This window comes from Suncus etruscus, chromosome 19, assembly GCF_024139225.1.
Source record: "Suncus etruscus isolate mSunEtr1 chromosome 19, mSunEtr1.pri.cur, whole genome shotgun sequence".
Lineage (NCBI taxonomy): Eukaryota > Metazoa > Chordata > Mammalia > Eulipotyphla > Soricidae > Suncus > Suncus etruscus.
Window position 1 is genome coordinate 39,927,672 of NC_064866.1, and position 7,953 is coordinate 39,935,624.

At 34.0% G+C, this 7,953-nt stretch overlaps 1 non-coding gene across 1 annotated transcript; it reads left to right on the plus strand.

Annotated features, from left to right (window-relative positions):
* The first annotated feature begins 6,985 nt into the window (after positions 1–6,985).
* LOC125997833 (small nucleolar RNA U13) lies at positions 6,986–7,089 on the plus strand. Its single transcript, XR_007491840.1, has one exon. It is a non-coding gene; the product is annotated as a small nucleolar RNA U13 (small nucleolar RNA).
* The last annotated feature ends 864 nt before the right edge of the window (positions 7,090–7,953 follow it).

Sequence of the window (7,953 nt, forward strand, 5' to 3'; positions counted from 1 at the left end):
CTTTTTACAAAATATTTTAAATATAATGAAGTAATATTTATTGGTCTTTTTTTTGCTTTTAACTTGAAGCATTTTGTTGTTGTTGTTGTTGTTGTTGCTGTTCTTTGATATTTTTAGAGCCACAGCTAGTTGTGCTTGCAATTACTCTTTGCTTTTTGTTTAGGAAAAAGTGTACAGACAATAACATATCGTCTCAGGGATAAGCCCTGTGCCAGTCCCATACCCTGCCTGTTGAACTAGCTTTATAGTTTTCCACATTTTTTTTTTTGGATTTTTGGGTCACACCTGGCAGCACTCAGGAGTTATTCCTGGCTCAGAAATCGCTCCTGGGAGGCTAGGGGGACCATATGGGATGCTGTGATTTGAACCAACGTCCTTCTGCATGCAAGACAAATGTCCTACCTCCACGCTATTTCTCCACCCCTTCTATATTTTTCTTAAGATTAATTTCTTAACTGAGATTCCTAAATGTTTCTATTTATCATAGTTGCCTATAAAATATTACTGTTCTATCTCATTTTAAACATTTAATGTAAGTATGTAATCCATCTAATTTTATTTTTCTGTAGTATAAGTTAAGAATCTATGGGGCCGGGTAGGTGGCGCTGGAGGTAAGGTGTCTGCCTTGCAAGCGCTAGCCAAGGAAGGACCGCGGTTCGATCCCCTGGCGTCCCATATGGTCCCCCCAAGCCAGGGGCGATTTCTGAGCACATAGCCAGGAGTAACCCCTGAGCATCAAACAGGTGTGGCCCAAAAACCAAAAAAAAAAAAAAAAAAAAGAATCTATATTTGTATCTATATAAAATAACTTCCTCCCATACCATCTAATGTGCTGTTTATCATACATCCCTAATCTGCAATATAACTCTGCCACAGGCAGTGTTCACTTTGAGTAAGAGGATATTTCTGAGTTCTTTATTTGGCCTCATACAACAATTTGTTTATTCCTCTAACATACAGAAATACTTTAACTTCAACTTTATTACAATGTCATCATAGCTGATGGTTCTCTTACTCTTCTTTTTATTTCTTTCATTTTTTTACCTATTGAATTGCTTAGATGTTATTGCTTAAGTTTTTCAAATATTTTAGAATCAGATATGTCTATGGCATAGACATAAAATCTATTGTAATCTTGTTGGATTTAATTATGTTTATTGATTACCTTGGGATAAAACACACCTTTTGATATTTTAGTCTCAAAACACTAATTCATGGACTAAAGTAATATCAGAAACATTTAGAGAAAGTTGGATTAAATTAGTGCAGTGGTGGAGTTATTAGTCTATACATGGAAGTATACTGGAGAAGAATAACTTTTAAGTGACATCTGTTTACTAGCTTATTTTTTATTTGCCTGAATATTGGAGTGTAGCCTCATGAGTGATTAAAGTTTGAAAACACTAGGCACAAGTGTAGAGATTATTAGTATAGATTGGTGTGCCATTTTTTTTTTCTTGTCTCAGGTATTACATTGATTTCTAGAGTGGAGTCAACTTCATGCACTTTATAGGCCCTGGATATAATCAAGAACCGAAGAGTAAGGGAATGCAGGTCATTCTGAGGAGTTACCTCTGTGCTACTAAGTTTTGAATCTGAAATAAACTAAGTTAAATGAATTAGAAACTATATTAGAAATATGTCACTAGATATAAGTCATTCCCAGTAATTCTTGTTTTGACATGTAAGACCAGCGGATTAGTGTTTGGGTCTTGTGATAGAAGAGCCATGAAGACCTTTTAAGTGGTGCTCTGTGGTCATCAGCACTATACCAGGTGATGATTGGGGTCATGTGAGATTAGATGCTCATGCAAGCCTTGTGTTTCATCCTTGTGAGCTATCTCTCCATCGCTGAAAGGAATTTCTTTGAAAAATCTTTCCCTCTGGACTTAATTTAGTCATTGAATCTAAGAATCCATGTTAGGGGATCCTCAAGTATTGAAGTCTTTGAATATATCTTTCTCACATTCTTTCATTTATCCATTCTAGATGTCCTTTTAGAGATAGCTGAACCTTATCAGTCTGTGAGGTATGCTTCTTTGTATCCTGTTTACAGATTTATTCTATTATGACTCACAGCTACTTTTTGCATGAGGTACTAAAGTTGGTGTTTGAAAAACTAAGTAAAGTCAGATTTTTGTTGTATTTATATTTCATTTACTTTATGGTAAGTAAGCTATTTCGATGAAAAAGAAACAGCCAGAGTTGTATAATAACCTTGTATCCACAAACTTCAAATCTCATAGGTTGACATGTTGAGGGACAGGAAATACTTGAACAAGGAAGCTAGCTACACATGATAGGCAAGAAACCCAGAGCTGAGAAGTTGCTGTTTTTATATGGCAACAGCTGGAAAACCTGTTTATCTTCAGTGAAGAGTAGTTTCTATAGGAAAGTAAAAGTCTCTAGGGAAGGAAGGAAGGCAATATTTCTAAGTTTGTTGCTCTGGATTATCTAGAGGTAGAAGTATATCAAAATCTCAAAGTCTAAGAACCACTGTTTTTGTCTATACGGACCCAACATACAATAAATTATCTCTAGGGTGAATTTCTATCTTTTGAGGGCTTCCTAGTATATAAATACTTTTAAAACATAATTCTGTAACACATGCCTAGATATGCAGAAATATAACATATTCAGTAAGAATTAATTTTGATATATAAATTTTTATATTCAAATCTATTTTGACACATTTTTAAATTTTCATTAGTTTTATTTAAAATATTCTATTTAAAGTAATTAATAATTGGGTCCAGAATCATAGTACAGGAGATAAGGTATTTTTCTTGTGTGTAGCTAAGCTTGGTTTAATCTTGATACTACATATGATCCCTTGATATCATCTTGGTAATCTAATATTATCTTGATAATTCTAAGAAATAGAACCAGAGTAGTCCCTGCATACTACCAAGTGTTGCCCCAAGCTCCAAATAAATAGCATGAATATTAAAATATTTGATTAATATTATATTAAGTAAAAATATTAAAATTTTATTTTGATCTAAAATTTTATTTCGTTATTTTTAATTTTTTATATTTATGGGCTGCTTATTCTTAATTTCATTCATTTTTACAGACTGTGTTTTGTTTGTTTCATAAAAATAATGGGTAAGTTATAGAAACATGGTTGCAAGTCTGCATATGAAACATGCCTAGGGTCTATTCAATGCTAAGTCAATTATTCTATATAATATATTATGATTTCCAATCACCACACTAAAAGAATAGAGTAAATTTAGGCCATTTATTCGTACCCATGGCTCAAATTAAATTTTTTTTTTTTGGTTTTTGGGCCACACCCGGTGACACGCAGGGGTTATTCCTGACTGCTCTCAGAAATCGCTCCTGGCTTGGGGGACCACATGGGATGCTGGGGGATTAAACTGCTGTTCATCCCAGGCTAGTGTGGGCAAGGCAGACTCCTTACCTCTTGTACCACCGCTCCGGTCCCTCAAGTTAAATTTTTACTATTATTTCTTTATTATATAGCAACTAAAATGTATTGAGAGCTTACTATATATTAGAGATTATACTGTACTAAGTGCTTTATTTATATTCATCAATTTATCCATGCTATAATATTGAGATGTAAACAATTGCCATTCCTATTTTATAGATAAATTATTGAGACCCTCAAATATTATATCATTTTTCCATAATCACAAAACTTTACTAAGCAAAGCCAATATTCAAACAGAATTAGTATGGCATCAGAGTCCTAGCTCTTAAATTCTATATTAAAAGTCTCTTGAAAATGACAAATAAGAATATGTGCTAAATCAATTGATTTAGTAAAAATTCACCTTAAGAACCTGCCCAATATCTTTTTCCCCAGAGACTCCCCAAATCTCCAAAGGACAGAGTCAGGATTTCTCATTAACAGCTACAGTAACCATGGTGGTATAAGAAAATCTCAGAAAAGTCAGAACTACGAATGTCCTCCTCCAAGGAGTTGAAGGAATTTCATAGTTTTGCTTCTAGTTATTAAAAATTGTGCTAAAAAGCTATATGGAGGCCAGTTTCCTCACAGTCCTAACAGTTGTCATTCTGCTGACATCTGCAGCTTTTATTTGTCTGGGTGATGTGTGGCACATTTGAAGATGTCTGGGCTTTCAGGAAATGACAAGTTCTGAGTGAGGATAAACATGAAATAGAACCTAGTTGAAAGCCATTATCAAGTGGGTAAGATGTGACAGAATGCCTATCCATAAAAGGCAGCCAAGTGTACAAGCAATGCAAAAGCTTCATAGCTGTGAAATTAAATTCAGTCCATTGTGGATTTATAGCAACTGTCTTCTAAATTAGAAATCAGCCAGGCTGTAGAATTCTAATTCGCCCCTTTAAAACACAGGATTTGGGGATGGTGATAAGGAATTGGTTTTATCCAGAGTCATTGGGGATGAAAGAAGTCTATGGGGACCAAAGAACATTCTGGTCATAGATATTATAAGGAAAGATGAAAGCCTTCATAGAACTTTAACTACTATGAACAAAATGACTTTTGAACATTATTACTAGATAAAAATTACAAAGATTTCATATACATATATATTTCCCATAACACATCAAACTTATATCAGACCTACTTAAAACCTGATTTCAATTATTTTGAATTGTGTACTTCCATAACTTTTTCACACTCTTAAGGCACTCTTAGCTTTCTTTGATGAGGAGAGAGTTGGTCCATATTCAGTAGGTCTTATTCCTAGCCTTGTATTCAGGGGTCCACTTTGGGCAGTGTTAAGGAAAATGTGTGATGTCAGAGACCAAACCAGGATTGGGAACATACAAAATCGAAACCTTAACCTCTGCATAGTCTCTTCATGCCCACATACCATTTAGAACAACCAAAAATTGAAACACTATTAACTCAGGAGAGATTATGTTATTTTTATTGTGTTGTTTCATAATTTATATACATGCTATAGCATAATATCAATACTTTACAGATGTTATTCCATAATACAAATACTTTTGATGATATGAAGCACTGTAATGGAAGCCTTTGCTACTGTAATAAAATAGGAAGAGCAAATAAAAAATACATAAATTGAGAAGTCAAAACTACTATGCTGTGATTGATGTCTTTATGCAAGACAGAAAATACTTTGCTGGTATATTTTTTCCTCATCAATTTCACATTTTGTCACATTCTCTTTCTTGCATGCTTCTGAAGATGTTAGGCTTACATTTTTATTAAACTTACTTTAAACCTTTGTTTTACTAAGTTGTTTATAACATATATGTTTCAAGCATTCAATGTTTCAGCACCAATTCCACACCCTAGGTGACCTTCTCTTTATTATTGTCCCACATTTTCTACCCACCTCCCAAGCCTGTCTCTTGGCAAACATAACATCCTGTATTTTATATTGTTCATTACAAAAAATAGTAAATGAAATTATTAAGAAATAGTTCAATGAAAGAAAAGTTGTAAAAATTATGATATTTCATAATAGTATTATTGAAGTCATTAATTGATGATTTAAGGAGTTGTTCGTTGTTAGTTGAGACTTTGTTATTATAGGTTTCACTTACTAAGCTTAGTGAACTTTAATGCTGCTTTTCCATCTGAGTAGTTATGCTCCTCTGGGCTGTTAAATATTGTGGAACTGAGAGGTATTGTACAGTCAGCCTCATAGGCAACCACATGTTCCAGGTATTCCAGAACCTGTGGAACTGGGGTAATTCTCAGCCCGCCACCCCCAAAGGGCCTTAGGCCAAGTCCAAAGATTGATGTACCTATGAATTGTGACTTTCATGAGCTTGTCTTGGCATCTCTTCAAAGATTAGTTGTGAAGCTTGCTTAGTTACAAGGGAGTGGTTGTGGGTTGTGGCTGCTAGGCATATTACTTTTTAATCTAATTTGTATGATATGAAATTTTAATATCATACTTCTGTATGTAAATATTCTTACAAATCATACCAAGAAAGGTTTAGAAAATTATTCCACAAAAATAAGCTCTTTTTTGAAATTCTTCCCACATCCTCTTTCTTTTTGGAGCCACAGTTTTTACTGTTTTATTTATTTAGCATAATGATCAGTTCCAAATCTATCCATTTTGTCCCAAAGGACTTAAATTCATGTATGTCATTAAGTAGGGGTGCCAAAAATACAGCATTTTAATATTTTTCAAGTGAATACCCAATATGGTATCACGGGTTAATATACAATTTTCATTTTATTTAAGTGAAATAATTTTTTTCACTCTCTTTAGACCACACTCACTGGTGCTCAGGACTTCTTCCTTGCTTTGTGCTCAGGGATTACTCCTGATTGTTTTTGAGGGAACATATGTATTCCTGAGGATCTAACAGGTTGGCCATGATCCTGGCTATTATTCTCATTTTAGTTCCTCTATGAATAAATTGTTTCATTAGTTTTTCAAATTTCTATATTTTCAAGGTAATGAGTCACCTTGTTTTCTTTTTCCATTTTGAGGGGTGTTCATCCTTCTTGATTTTTGGCTTTTATTTGGGGCAATTTGCAGTCATTGGGGTTCTTTGTTGTTATTCCTTCTGTTGCGATCTGGTTTTTAGAACTTGGATGCTGTATTTTCTTTTTCTTAATTTTTTGATCTTTATTTTAGTTTTCATGGTTTACGTTTATATAAACTTTAGCTCAATAACTCTTTAACCAGGAAACATTAATAAGAAACCACAGGACTGATATGGGAGGTAAAGCATTCACCCACAATATATGTCTAATGTTTCGTGATGTTATGTGTAACTGGCATTTGCTCAACCCTTCTAATCTTATAGGACACCTTTACACCTCAGTCCTATATTTATTCAATAAACATTTAATCCAGTAACTACTGAACCTTGGGAACAAAAGAAACAGGTTATGATTCTTAAAAATCTTTGGCATTTAAATAACTTAGTAACTAGTGTAAAACATAGTCTGATAAAAAGTCCTAGTTCTGAATCGAAACACTGCTTTTCTTGAAAGTCAGTAATGGAAATGAATAAAAGGACAGAAGTGATCCTTCTCTGGTTCATAAGCAGGATGATTGGCTTTTCACACACCCATGTGATATGTGCTTCTCTTTAACCTTGTTACAACATCAGCACATGACCCTTCTGACATAAAAAAAAGGACAGAAGTATGGGTGAAAGTGTTTCTTCCCCAAGGATCTGTAACCAAGGCAAAAGATTTCTATTTCATGTTTATAGGTACATTATAGAAAAAAGTCAATGATGGAGATTCCTTCAAAACTTCATAAAAATTACCACCTTATTGAGGGTAATGAATGCTCTCAGAAACTCCTCAAAGACAAGACTTCCACCTTGAAGTCAAGGCAGCCTATCCTGAAGAGAATGGGCTTAGCAGCACAGAACTTGATTCTGTTCTGTACATAAGATACTCTGAAAACATTGTGGAAAACAATGGCATTAATAAGCCAAAAGGCCATGTTGGGGATCAAGAGATAGTTTAGGAGGTACTGTGTTTACTCTTCATGTAGCTGAGCAAGGTTTCTTAAGATCTAAACACAGCTAGGTATGACATCCCATTTGAATGAACAAACAAACAAGAAACAGTTGAACTGCCAAAAATCAAGTTTCAGAGGCTTTATAGTAATCAGTATGTCTGCTTAGTTTTATTAAATAGTTATCTAGCCCAAATTCTTTAAAATAATTTTGGTTGTTTTTGTACTAGGAACTCTTCTAACTGCCTTGTACATATAATATGTAATTTCCCCAAAATACTTTTAGAAGCAGATAATACTAGTGTCCTAATTTTGCAGATGAGAAAACTAGAGTACAAGGGAGTTCATGACAAATTTAGTAACTGGGAATGTGCAATCTCTTTGAACTTTGAAAACTTGTTCTCCCCTCAGCATTGCAGATAGGGCCTTGGTAACAAAGAGTCCCAAATTTGACATATGTGAAGGCTTATTTTTGGAAACAGCACATCTTATCTAGCATGTGGAATTGTAATCAATATGTATC